Genomic DNA, 15,443 nt, shown 5'->3' on the forward strand with positions numbered 1-15,443 from the left:
GATGAAAATGCTCTTAAATATCATCCCTGCGGGCGATACAAAGAAACCTGATGTTTTTCAGTAAAGTCAAACGGTCACCAAGTCGACCCATTCTTCTGTGACGAATGACAGATGCATTTAGTTTCTATCCTTGATTTTTAATGTTATTACTCAAAAATGATTACCGGATTAGTTAAGAGTAGAAGAAATGGTACTTACGTATTAGCGCAACCACCTTAGTAAAAATCGCCAAATTTTCAGAATGGGAAAAACTTTGGCAAGTGGGTGCATAATAATTCTTTAGGTAACCATATTCATAATAATCTTTCACCCAAGCAGCGTCACCATTTTGGTACGAGTTCTTTTTTGTTGTCTTCCAAATTTGAATACATTTTATAGATAGATCGTAATACTTTTTTCTTAGCTCAATTTTAAACCCTGCATTTACGGAATTTGCTAGCAACTGAAGAAACTGTGGTAAAATTCCTGCAAAAATACAATATTTTTCAGCAAAATCGTTATACGACTATTATTAAAACATTCTCCACGAAATTTCCAATAGAACAAAATGTGAAATATCCTGTAAGTATATTTATTTATTTTTGAGATGAATGCCTAATTATAATATTATATATAGATGTGTGTGTGTACTAAACAGTTTCGTATATATTAAGTGAATTCTTACAACTGAACTGAAGGATGTCATTATTTTAATATGTTTAATCAAATAATACTACACAAGTTTCATTGGGAAGAGATTTGACCATCTGCCAGCAAATCGGCAATAATTTCTTGCTCTTTTGTGTATACACTATTCTACCTTATGTTTTATGTACACAATTTTTTTTCTTACTTAAAATGAACGTTTTAATGTATACTATTACAAATTTTACTAAACAAGTCTTTGAAGTTTATTACCAGTTTTTTATTTCATTTTACATTTATCACAATCCGTTTTAAGTATCAATATTTTCTAATTTCAGTCTGCGATAGCTTTACACTTCATTTCCTTGGAGAAAATCATGAATAGAAAATTAATAAATTAATTTACATCTTTATTCTTAGCTGGGATATCGCTAGATGTTTCACTTATCCATTTATCCATTTACGCCTTTAATTTTGCTTCTTTACTTCTTGAGTTTATATATATAACAAAACATTAATGTAAGAATTTGATATATCTGATGAATTAAAAACCTCTAAAATTTAATTAGTCTTGTGCACTAAAATTACCGGCTATTTTTTAGTATATTATTATGCTGGATGGCCGATATTGTTAAATAACGTTAAATAACAATATACAAATAACAATGTACAATATTTTGAAATAACAATATAAAAATAGGAATTTATTGCAGTGAATTTGTATAATCGTTCATCCGGTGTAGCCTTTGCGGTGTGTTAGGGTAACAGCTGAGGTACGACAGTTTAAAGCATTGCATATATAAGCTGTGAAAATTTGGAATAGAAGGTTTAAAGGGGATTTATCAATACGGATATAACTCGTCATTTTGCCACCATACAGGATGTAGGGAGTATATTATCAGTTTATAAAAAATAGATGAAGAAAAGACATCGTTTTAATTTTTTTCTTTCATTTAGATACATGAATCATTAAACTCTTCCATTAAACTAGTACAGCAAAATCCATAACTACCATTCCAAAGGCGTTACTTTTAAAACTATTTTGAGGATTTTGTTATTCATGTAATTAAAGAAACTTAAAAATGGAATTTATACGAATTTTCAATTTCTCACCAGATGCAATCACGAAAAGAATTCTGGTTCACGCAAGCAGGAGAAAACGTTAGAAAGAAATATTTAGTCGAGTACTTTAAAAATTGATCGTGTAACGCAAGAGTTTCACTTAATACAAACGACTCTTTAGAGACCAAAAAAGTGGGGTCGGATGTTTTTATCGTGCTTCCAATTTCCCCTAAGGAACACAAAGCACCGAAGGAAAAAAAGAAATTTGCAATGAGGAATAACGATTCTCTTGCGTGCGGAACTCCATTCCGCTTAAGCGAGTATCTCTGAATTCCAACATTCAGTGAACGTGACCAACGCTCAAGATAAACCGGGATCGAAATATTTGTTTCTACCGTTTACCGCGATAACTATTGATTCGCAGAACTAGAGGCCGTAAAGGCGTCGGGTAGCAGATCATCAGCACAAGTGTCCGCAGCCGAGAAATCGTAATTGGTCCATTGCTGCCTTCTATTCCCTTCCACCCCGAGATCTGTAATTTTATGTGGGACGTCCGAATTTCATAGGAAGTTCTACATTCTCGTAGATAAACTCCAATATAATAACGGAAGTTTCATACCGCAGATAAATTTACTAAAGTAAATTACTGTAGCACTAAATTTACTAAAGTCAAATTGGGGCTTTCAAACGTGCTGGTAGTTTTATAGAAAATCGTAAGATTTATAACGAATGTAAATGGGAAAAACACACAAATGTAAAGGAGAGATAAATTTCAAATGTAGCTCAGAAGATTTAAACAGGACAAGTTATAGAAATGAAAAGGTTGATGAATACGACGGTCCCAACTAATAGGGGAAAAAAAGCAAAAGAAGGGAACTCAGAATAAGAAATTTTAGAATAAATCTGCATTCACTTAACAGATTGAAAATGTTTCTCTGAAAATGATATGTGTGATTTTGCTTGGACTTTCCATGCGCTGCCTATGCCTGACTTATCATTATTTCCCCTATTTGCACAAATTATATGTACTACGTGATCAATTTATATCTCTTAGACCAGCGGTTCTCAACCTTTTGACTAACGCGTACCACCTAAACAAAAATTGAAAACCTTTAGTAACACCACTACAAAGTACTATTATGACCACCACACTTATTCCAAGTTCCACCACTCCCACTTTCAGATCTCATAAATATACGAGTGTAAGAGAAAAACCTCAATCAGGATGTGGGGTTTTAATTTTTGAATATAATAGTTAAAAATACTTCTTTTCGTACCACCTATTTTTCTCTTGCGTACCACCGGTTGAGAACACCTGTCTTAAATCATTATTAATAGCCCATGTTTCACTAGTTTGGTTTAGAGGAAAAATTTTGTTTCTTCATTATCAATTTTAATTTTACCCTATTTTATAAATTTTCCGTAAAAAGAGTTTAAAGGAATCTTACAAAAGATATACTTTCAATATTCCAACGTATTTTAATATTACGCCACAAAAGTCCTTTTCATCTACTTTCTGTATATTTTTGGTTTAGGCGCATTTTGAAAAAATTGTTACACTTTACTAAGCGGAAACTGGCAAGTTTGAAGAAAGTTATACTTTTAAATCATACCTATTGAAATGTATTTTCTTAAGATTTCCTACTACAGGAATTCTTTCTGAATATTTTCATTTTTTATTCATTTATTATTTATTATTTATTATATAATTGTTGAGATACTGAAAAAACGTTTGAGATGTTTGTATTTTAACTTATGACTTTTTGGAAAATTCTTTTCTTGTTGAAAATTATATATTATATAGCTAGATTAGTTTAATTATTTATTTTTGATGAATACTGGTCAGTGTTCTTTTATTAGTAGACCCTTTTAGTAAAAAAAACATATCTCCGTTACTGATAACGAAAATCACATTGCTTAATAGATTTTCTTTCACTTTGAGGTAAACTTAAAACTACAATAAATACAAGAAGTTTCTCCAGTGTTTATTGCCCTAAGTGTGTAATAGAAGATCTAAGAAAAGTTGTTCATGCAATAGCGATGCTTTGTAGTGTGGCAATTACCTATATTAGTGAATGCAAGGCGACTATGTTACCAGATTAATATATTTACCGCTATGGTCTCAGTCCGTAATAGGAAAGTTAATGGAATTTCAAAGTGAACTGAATTTTTATTAGGTAATGCTTCACACTTGACAGCTATTTTTGTAGTATTTAGTTTAGCTTCTCATAGTTACTTTGTAGAGTCATTAGGTTATTTCGAAGAAGGAGACATGAAAAATGAGGAGTACACTCGCTCGGATTCGAACCTGGGACCTTTCGAACACGCAACGGCCAGAAGTATTAACAGGATTCTTATGTCTGTTTACAAGTGCTGGTTGCTTAAACAAAATTTGTTATGCATTTACCGAATATCTGCATAATACTGAGCTGCCTTCATCGTTTCATCTCGTGGGAGAATCAGTCGTGAATAACGCCAGCAGTTGACCACCATCAAGTAAACAACACCTTTCTGGAAAGGAAAAGTTGTCTTTCGAGCATTTCCTGGAACCTTTTTTCCCTTCCAAGCAGCGAACATGTATGATTGTCATAAAAAAATAACTTCGACCTATAGTCAAATTTGCTGCTAGAACTTTACTTTTTTATTTCTTAAGAGACACGATCCCGCTTTGAATCTAAGTGTTTTATTTTTATCACTGATTTCAGAAGAGGACCACTTTCCTGACTTCTTTTCTTTTCCTATTATGACAAAGTACTTTAAAATAGTCGAAAACAGTTTACTTAGTGTTTGGACGAGTTTTCGTATATTTTGCAGTGAATCTGCTTTAATTAAATCATGTAATTCGTTCGAAGAAATCGAGAAAGGACGATCCCACGGGATTCATTCTGCAGCCTCAAATCTTCTGAGCAAAATTTCGCAAATCAACGGTTAGTGAATCATTATTAACTATTCTTTTACCGAAGGCGGTTTGAGAATTTTTTAGTGCAGCTTCTGTGGAATTTCTTAAACTCCTAAAATATCACAACCTTAAATGACTGGGTTTCTTGATTGATTGATATCGGCAGTATTCATTGTTTAATGCTTGTTGAGCAAATTAAACAATATAATTGCATCAATCAAGTGTGACATTGCCATGACGTAAAATTTGTCCAAACCTGATCGCTTGCTTCTTTCGTAACCAAACGAAACCTGAACTAACTCCACTGTCATTTTATTGCAATAATCCAATAACTTAAAAATTATTTACGGCAGATTTTGCTTACTAGATTATGTTATCAATATACTTCCCATGAGCTCTAATATATATATATATATATATATATAAGAATTACAAATTATTTAATACTAATATGGACGGATAACAACAACTAAGCGTTTAAATACACAGATGAAAGTTTAAACGGTAAAACCATCCAAAATTTGACACTATTAAAACAATCGCTTCTTCTTTTGTAAGGGAAGGCAGTCCAGTCCGTTTAGCTCACACATAGAGTGGGTAATTGGATCTGGGCACATGCAGGAACTATAAGGTATTTCTCCCGCCTTCTTAGTGTCCCTTCGTGGTGTACGGTCAGCACGCTCTACGCGTATTCGAGAGATCCATGGTTCGAGTCCCAGCGAGGGCATTGCTCATTTTCCATGTCTCCTTCTTCTAAATAACCTAATATCTCTACAGTTGTGCCCGAACTAAAACGACGTGAGTGATGATTCTTCAATACCAGGATTTGGCGATTGCGTCCCCTAAAACACCAGACGCCCTTTAAAGGGAGAGTATATAAGGTATTTCTCCCAAGTTCTTCGTATGCCTTCGTAGTGCAGTGATCAGTACGTTCGACGTGAATTCGAGAGGTCCGTGGTTCGAGTCCCGGCGAGGGCATTGCTCATTTTTCATCTCTACTGCTTTCAAAAAGTAACCTAAAGTCTCCACAAAACTACTACTGTACTTACTTTTAGCTTGTGTTTTAAGCTGGCTTTGAAAATAAAAGAGTGTGTGTCTTTCTTTGACTTAAAACATTTGACTCCTGCAGAAACGAAAGGGGTAATTCGATCAGTCACGTGTTCAGTGAAACTTGCATCAGTACTAAAGAAAGGCAGAGTGAAATATTTCATTAAGGAAGGTGTCTGCAAAATCATGCTTGTTTAAGGAAAGGCAGAGGTATAAAAATAATTGCAAAAAATTAAAATAAATAGAAAACATGCGTTTGCTTTCTTAATACACCACTGAAATACACAGTATACTTTCTTGTCTGAATTGTTGTTTTCGGGCAAATTTATAGTTATTTTAATTCTATGCTATAGGAAGAATTTTGTCTAGCAGACAATCCAAGACAAAAGCCCAAGGTAGAGTTGCAGAACGCTCAAAGTGCAGTAAAACATATAGTGCTTAATGAAGTAATATATAGCTGTATGTCAACTGTTAATCTGAAGACATTTCTGTTCATAGATAATAAAATTAATAAAACAGTATTTGAAAATTCTTAACTGAACTGCCCATAAGATAATTAAGACTTTATAGCGACTATAGTTACTTTATGGTAAGTTTACTTCCAGCTGAAAATATGTATCTACATTAAATGATGAATAATATCAATTAAAGGACGTCTAGAAATTGCTAAATTAACAAAGATTTAGATTTGTATCACGGTAATCCTCGCAAGCTACCTGCTTAAGAGAAGGGGTGGCTTCGTATTGGACATTTTAAGGTAAATTGGTGTTCATTTAACACAATGAAAAACCAGTAAAACTCTTTTATGCAGCTAGCCGGTTCAGTAGGATCTGAACCACGACTGAATCACCCATCTTCACCGGTTTTACCATTCGGCCGCTAGAGTACTCGTTAAACAATCAAAAAAGAGAAACATCGAAGACTATTATTCCCTCTTATACTACCACTAAACCTCTCAAGAGAACTTCTGATTCGCCAATATTTAAAGTTCCTCATGCTATACAGACACTAAACTTAAGTCTTCTCTGGGATTCGAGTTTAATCCCAATGATATGGCAAGCAGCATAGCTAACCGTATACCGAACAGGATGGCACATCAAAGATTTCGTTAAATTATTAAAACACTGTGCATCATATCACTTGAATTTTCTCCATTCTATGAAGAAGTTTCTGAGCGATCAAGCTCTGGAGAAAGGTTTCTGGAAATGGAGCTTACGTTCAGGATTCCTCGTTTAATATACTAAACGAGAAATATTTTACTACAGCATTATAATTATAACAAGGAATACAACTGTTTTTTTTTGTTACGGGTTGCATTATGTTTCTTGAAGAAAGCAAGCTGCTGATATACTGCCCATGAGAATGATACATGGCATAGATGCTACTAAACTCTTCGAGGAAAACTAAAGAGAAGATTTTCCTCTTTTAATAAAATAAACATATAAATATTTTAGCACATAGCTGAGTTCAATATGATACAATGTATGTCTTGGCTTCACATCGCTACACGTATTTAATCTATTTTAATTTCCAAAATGAATTACCATATGTTATTTAAAAAGAACATTTCGAGATGGATGGGTTCCAGTTATTTCAGATATATGGAATTTTAATGCATGCAGCATTTGTCTACTTCTGAAGGTTTTGTAAATTTTTTTAGAAGTTTTACTGATTCCTAGAAAAGATTTTTACCTGTATCGAAAATAACTTTTTGTGCTTACAATACTTAATTTTCTTTTAAATTTTAAAGAATTTATGTAATTCAAATAACATGAAAAGAAGAAATAAAATTTAAAATATATTACGTTTTAGCACACTAATATAAATGTATTTAAAAATAGACTATAAGTATTAAATTTTGTTTAAAAAGCGAAGCATTTTTACATATAATTTAATCATTAATAATATAAAATGTTTCTTTTTTCAAGTGTTTTGCAATAGCACTTTAAAAACATGTATGAAAACCCCATGCATCCGAAACCTGCATCTGACCTTACCTTCGACAATGTAGCCTTTTTAATCAATTTGCATCACAGCTCCAAACTGTGTTACTTACTCCGCTGATCGAAAACGTTCAACCGTTCTTATTACCGAATAACAATAGATCATTAAGACTTCATTGGTTTGCTTTATTTAAAATTTAACGAAGAAATCAATCACAGTAATCAAATCTTTAAATTTAACGTCGATTAGGAAAGCAACGATACAAAAGATAAAACTTGCTCGCAGATGCACTGAAGAGGCTGGGGAAATTTTAACGTTTAGCAAGAAGACAAATTTGTGGTTGACGATATGTGAACGTAGAAGCAGTTGGATTACTACGTGCTTGATGAGAATTTACGAGCATAAAGTGCAGTGTGGATGCAAATAGGTGCAAATTAATGAAAACGCTTTTAAAAATATTTTTTTAAATAGTCTAATTCGAAGTGCATAGTTTTATATGCCTGTTGTACAGAACGAATCGGATAAATCGTGAAAATCATGAGCCCATATGCGAATCTAAAATAACGAAACTGCTTTCGAAACCGCTATCTGTATTGCAAGGGACGCCGGCGGAATGTTTTTACTGAACTTACTAAATGCTCAACGATGGAAGTTCCATAAGAAGTTCCCAGTGTATTTAGATTTATTTCGCTAGCAGTAAATAAACTATAATATATAACTACTATAAAAAATACTATAAAAATTTTCCTTTTATTTATCTTCTCTCATCGTACGTTCCCATTGCTACTACTCTCAAAATTTATTGAACGAAGTAGGTTTTTATCTTTATTCTTTAGAGAGAATGATTAAATGTACGGAATTACATTTTTCAAAAGTAACAGCTGTTTTTGGTTCAGCATCAAGTCAAAATACTGATCCAGTACCCATAAACGCGATACATGTTTCAATAAGAAAGTTCACAATTGAAATTATTTCTTCTGATAAAATCTGACTTCATAAAGCGATTTCTTTAGGTAAAATTTTCATATATGGAATATGAATGAAAAAGGAGTATTACACTGACTAAGCCAGCCACACTCATACACATCGGATCCCTGAAACATTTTCCTTTTTTCACACCTAACCACTCAACCAGCAGCTGACAACTCAAATTAGCTTTTATTTGATCCCTGTCATAGATTGCGTTTAAAACATTTTATTTTCGAAGTTTTGAAAAATGTCCAAGGCTAATGTAGTTTCAAACAAATTACAGTGATGTTGGAATTTGATAAGCAGTAAGGGTAGATTATTTTACTTATTTGGTTTGATACTTTCCGCAGTATGTATAACTACAGTAAAATTTCAACACACGTAATTATAATTATGTTCATTTTTCAAAAACATTAATTATTGTTATATTTATTGCGCAGATTGCAGACGAATTGAGTGCTAAAATTCAGTTTTCTGTGTTTTCTGTATTATATCAAACAGCAAGACCCATCAGTAAATTAAGGAAAAGTATTCCTTCCAGTATTCTCATATTATGAAAATATATAAAATATAAAAGATAATGTAGAAAAATAAATTGCTAAAATCGTGAAAATAAAAGTACTAGCTTATGTTTAATTAAATATTCGTTAGTCATAAATTGTTTGCTTTTGTTCCTTAATGCCATAAATTGATCAGCATTTCTTTTCTTAATCAATTTATGTCATAAACGGGGGAGAATTAATTCTTCCGTTGACAAAGAAATAAAATGCTACTTTACCATCCTTTTTATAATCAAAGTTTCAGAATCAAAATTCCACATTTCTCGTAGAAAAATAGCCTCCGGTATATTTAGATTTACTTCGCTAGTAGTAAATAATCCATAAATCCTCTATAACAAATTTTCCTTTTATTTATTTTCTCTCATCTTACGTTACCACTGTTAGTGCTCTCAAAATTTATTTAACGAGGTAGGTTTTTATCCTTATTCTCTAGAGAGAGTGACTAAATGTATGAAATTACTGTTTGGAAGATGAATTAGTGTTTACCTTTCTATTTTCCTCCCTGAGTTAACGAGAGCAAGGATTTAGTATAAGCAATAAACGATGCTTATTAACTCCGCTTGGATGAACTGAGGAGTCGTGCATGGCTATATTTACTGGTATAATATTTCAGGTAGCTAAACCTAACCCCGCAGTCTGAGTTATACAGATATATATAACTTAAGTCGGTTTGATGATTGCGAAGCAAAGAAAGTTTACGGTATATATTTAGTTTATACACTAAAAAGTAACAAAACGATGCACAGTGATTAAGGTAACTTCTATTATTTCCGCACATCTTGTTATTACACATTTCAAATTTTTTCATTTTGTAAAATCAGTCTTATTGGCTATTTTATTTTAAAAGTGAAAATCAACATAAACCAACAGTTATGTACAGAAGCTATTAAAACTAACTTGTAAAACAATGTTTCTAACATACAATTTGAGAACTAGATGCAACTCGAAAATGCAGTAGTAGTATACAATTAATAAGATTCATTGCTTTAGGAATCAAATATGATATTCCTTTCAAGCTCTCGATAAAAGTAATGGAAAATTATAAGCCATTAAAAACAATACATGATTAACATAATATAAATTTTCGCCCACGAAGGAATTGTTTTGTAATCTTTTTTTTTTTTTTTTTTTTCTAATTGCTATTCATGTACAGTGGTCATTCTTCTTTACTCATTCCTTTATAATAGCATTTAACATGATTCATATATTCACGCCACTATGTGTACATCTACACAAATAAATTTCTATCACGTAATTACATTTTGCAAGAGACCATTACCCTACAAGTTATTAAGCATTAAATTAATAACTCCTTAGAATTGCAAGAGTAAGTGAGTTTAACATATAATTTCTAAAATTTAACTGCACTTTTTTCTCTTATATAATACAATAAATACGTTCCTTTTTATGGTATTTGGAATATCCATTTCGGTGTGTTACTAATTCGGTTGTTTTTTAATAAACATCCAGGAAACATTAATAGCCATCTAAAAACTTTAAAAGCATCCAGAAAACTATATTTATTCTAAAATTAAGTATTTATTCTGCATCTCAAATATATCACATATAAATATATATATATATATATCTTCATATCTTATATATATATATAATATTTTCGGGATTAAATTTTCATACATCTGGGTTACTTCATTTAGATACATTCTATTAAATTAATATTAGGAGATAATATAATCAATATTTCTTTAGTAAATATATATGCAAGTATGTATAAGAGAAAAACTAGATAAAACAAAATCGTAACTTAAATTAGCAAAAACAAGCTTGATTCCTGATTTAAATTTGGTTATCTCCCCCCCCTCTGTTCTAAAATTAGCAATTGCTTATAATAACGTTTTCTGGACTGCATCATTCTTAGATTAATCCATATCATATGAATTTTACGTAACTCTAATGATGTACATGGAATTTAGACTCGGACAGCCAATAATAGGTTTATAGCATTATTAATTATTCCATCAAATGCATTCAAACTGAAACTAACTCATTCTGAATTACGATTTCATCATGAACACAAAGCCTTTTCTTCCCCTCTTCGGCCTATCTAGACTGCTGCACTACTTGCTTCTAATTGCAAACAATATCTAAAAAGTAAATGGTCTGGAACAGGCACGATTAGTGTGCCAAATTATTTATGGCCGCAAAATATTCAACTAAATTAAAAGGAATATTTAAAGTCTGCTACGATTGCTTCTTATTCAGCATCGACACTTCATTACGGATCTGCTATTTGTGCTTCAGCATCTATCTGCGTTGTTCCCAAATCATCACACTTCGTAGACACACGCACACACACAGACACACACATATATATATATATATATATATATAATAATTTAAACTAACTTAAATTAATAATTTAGTAGAAGTAGATTAAAGTATCCTAGGAAGATGCTGAAAATTGTATTATGAAACCTGTTACATTTTAAAATTATGAATCAAATTAAAGACGATCCCTTAATTTTTTTAATTAATTTAAAGTGGATATGCCAAACGTATTAAAATTTTATAAAACATAATTGATTATTTAGGTTTTTATGTTCCAGACCGACTTCTCAAGGAGTAATTATCTGAAACACCAGAACCTGAGTAATCCAAGAGAACTGTATTACGTTATATATGGCCGGCTATTAATTTTCAGGACTAACGTAACTGTAGGAGAACGAAAAGTCGGTAGATGGCGCTAATGACTGCATAATGAAGAGCGTTTTCTTGCGCATGTGCAGTGCAATCGGCGCCATTTTGAAGTAAGTGGCTCTCGTGGAAAGTCGCATTAAAACGTAGCTCTTAAATTCCTATTGTCGAAGTGAAAATGGAACAAAGAATTAACATTAAATTTTGCTTCAAATTGGGCAAGACAGCTGCGGAAACCTAGGAAATGTTAAAACAAGTTTACGGCGAGGAAGCGTTATTCCGCTCAAGAACTTTTGAATGGTTTAAACGCCTTCGGGACGGGGGCGAAAGCGTCGTAGATGATCCACACACAGGTCCCGGCCGCAGTCCGTACGCACGCCGGAAGCAATTGAAAAAGTTCGCGATATGGGGAAATGTGATCGTCGATTGACTATTCGAGTACTCGCCAATGAATTCAACATGGACAAAGAGACGATTCGGCGAATTTTGACGCAAGACCTAGGCAAGCGCAAGATTTGTTCCAGATTCGTTCCTCACCCTTTAAGGGACGAATAAAAAGCATGTGGCGAACTTATCGACAACGCTTATGCTGACCCTGCGTTACTGGATAGGATAGTCATGGGAGACGAGTCAGCGTTATCAATATGACCCTGAAACTAAGCGTCAAAGCTCCGAATGGCGGTCTCCAAGTTTACCAAGGCAGAAAAAATTTCGATTTGAAAAGTCCAAAATCAAGGTCATGTTACGCTTTCTTCGATCGCGATGGGCTCATTCATCGTGAATTTCTTCCTCCTAACATGACTTATCAATGGACAGTTCTACACAGAAATTCCTGACCGACTTCGAAAACGAAATCATAGAGTGAGGCCTTATTTTCAACAAAATGGGAGTTGGCTGCTGCTACATGACAATGCCCGCCCATACATTGCATTGCCTGTGAGGCGATAGCCCAGCATGGTGTCGTTGAAATGCAGCATCCACCATACTCTCCAGACCTAGCACCCGCAGACTTTGTCCTGTTTTCTAAGCTGAAAATTCGCTGATAGGAACAAGATTTCAGGATGTCGAAGCCATCAAGAAAACTGTAACGTCACTATTAAAGAGCGTTCCAAAAGAGGACTTTAAAACTTCTTTCCGAAATTTGTACAGACGTGCATTACGACTGATGGGGAGTACTTTGAATCATATTAAATGGCTATGTGTTTAACCTTTTTTCCTTCTGAGTTATTCCATGAGTCCTGGAAATTAATAGCCGGATACATTCATTCATGCATACGCTATTAAGCTTCAGTGTAAATGTATATGGCGTAAAAGATAGTAAATAATATAGTTAAAACTTAGAGACTTTTGTATTTCTGAAAATATATATATATATATATATATATATATATATCGCTTCATATCTTATATATATATATATGAAAATATGTTGATAGTAAAATAGTCGTTTTATATACATATGAAGCAAATGGGTTAAATCTGTTGAAATGAAAATGCTAAAGTGAAAAAATTTAAATAATTAGAAGAAAATAATTTAGGATTTATAGCCTTATATGTTATTTCATCTTATCGATTTGTTTTAGAATCTTCAGCTAATCATGTCTGCAATTTATTTATTCTTCCATAAATACGTTTTTCAAACAAATTTTGAAAAACGTATTTATGAAACTTTCTAAAACTTTCTATCACTTTGCTACATTATATTATTCGATTGTATTCTTAGATATATATTATCTACGATAAGGACTGCTTTATTGCTTTGCTTTTACAGCTTTATATGCATAGCTAGATCTCTTTTTTAATCATTTAGCAAACTTACAGCTATTTATGGTAATTTACAGTTATACACTCATCTATAAATTTCCATACATATTTGTTCACATTGTTTTTCTTCCACTATTTTACAAAGTCACATAGAAAAGGTTATTAACATTGTACTGGCATTAATAATTGATAAGCTTTCTTTTTTTTTTCTAAATTACATTGCGTGATTTTTCAAGCTGTGCAATCAGAAACGTGATAGATTGTACATAACATGCTTTGCCCCCCCCCAGCTCCTATGAGAGAGCCCCTAAAGACTATTTCTATTATAAATTAATTTTGCCATCTATATTTTACTGTTTTGTCATCTAGGCGAGAAAGTGGTTAATGACTCTGACTACCGTATCCAAGGGCCCGGTTTCTAATCCCGTAGAAGGCATGGATGTAAATTATCTATCCCTTCATAAGAGGCAACGGTGGCCCACCCATTAGCCTCCATAATAAAGTGGCCAACGCCTATAACGGCTAGTGCCCGCATTGGAATTTTTTTTTAAAAAGTGCATTTACTCTTATCGCCTGTAGATGCTTTTAACATTCGTTTATTTATGTATTCTAGATTTAACCGTAATTCGCGTAATCGTAGATTCAACTGCTACATAGCAATCATAACGCTGGGTGAAGCTAAAACGCAATATAGCTTGCAGTGGAAGACAAAAGCTAAGATCTTACTATTTGTTAAATGCGAGTCATTTGTAGCGGTGTAATAGGAATTTCTTTCTAAACATAAACAAAAGCATTTACGGATAAGACAATTACACAGTAAAAAAAAAATCTGTAAGGTTACTAAGAAAACTCATGGAAACTGGGATGCCATGGGTTATTTGAGTAACAGTAACAGGTGTATTCTTTGTAACTTTACATGAATTTTGCCTGTAATGGTTAAAGATCTTTTTCTTGTAATATCACAGCATATAGTTATGTAAGTAGAACATATTTTTCTCATGTAAAATCCCAAACGATATATCTGTAATGATTACAGATTATTTGCGTGTATTATTACAGCAAATATTTATGTAAAAAGAACATGTTTTTCTCATGTAAAATCTCAACAGATATATCTGTAACCGTTACAGGTTATTTGCTTGTACTATTATAGCAAATTATTATGTGAGTAGAAGATACTTTTCTTACGTAAAATTCCAATGGTTGTATCTGTTTCTGTTATATCTATAGGTTTCAGATTATTTCCTTTTAATATCCCATTAAGTAATTATGTGTGTAGAATATACTTTTCATAGATGAAACACTAAAGGATATGTCTATAAAAGTAATAGATTTTTGGTTTAAAATGATGCTTATTATAATAAAACATATTGAAATCAATATAATATTTTGAGTAAAACAATGATATCTGTATGTGTATATATGTATATACATACAGATATCATTATACAGATATATGCAAGTGAAGCATAATAGTTTGGCTTTTTACGTTAGCCAATTTGATCTCAGAATAGCAATAATTTAAAAGATGTGCTTTCAACAGCATTTAGTGTTCTTTTTCAAAAAGTAACATTATTCGGTTGCAGAGTATTTTTGTTTTATGAAGAGAAACTTATGTCTGATATTATTGAAAGGCCTTTCATATTATCATTTTGATTAATTTAAAAGTTCAAATTGATATGCTACTCCTTATATTAAATCACATGTATATCCTTTACATAAAATAATGGAAGGCATCTGGAATTTATATTTGCCCTGTAAGATAGCTGAAAAAAAAAAACAGTATGTTTTATTTGCATGTTTTAGTGTCAATTAATAAGATATGTTCTAGAACTTTCTTTTTAGTAATTTTAGCTAAAATAAACACATGTTGCTTTAGATTTAACTTATATGAGTAAACGTGTTGCATGTTCATATGA

The 15,443-nt window shown here is 32.2% G+C and overlaps 1 protein-coding gene and 1 non-coding gene across 4 annotated transcripts in view; one reads left to right on the plus strand and one right to left on the minus strand.

Moving 5' to 3' along the window:
- The window catches only part of LOC118197897 (glutamate receptor 1-like), a 396,844-nt gene that overhangs the window by 76,579 nt on the left and 304,822 nt on the right, over window positions 1-15,443 (minus strand). The gene's annotated exons all lie outside the window — the stretch shown is intronic.
- Window positions 5,491-5,563, plus strand: TRNAS-UGA (transfer RNA serine (anticodon UGA)). Its single transcript has one exon. It is a non-coding gene; the product is annotated as a tRNA-Ser (tRNA).

The sequence above is a fragment of the Stegodyphus dumicola genome, chromosome X1 (genome assembly GCF_044657685.1).
Source record: "Stegodyphus dumicola isolate Sdum_Otavi_A_Nest chromosome X1, ASM4465768v1".
Taxonomy (NCBI): domain Eukaryota; kingdom Metazoa; phylum Arthropoda; class Arachnida; order Araneae; family Eresidae; genus Stegodyphus; species Stegodyphus dumicola.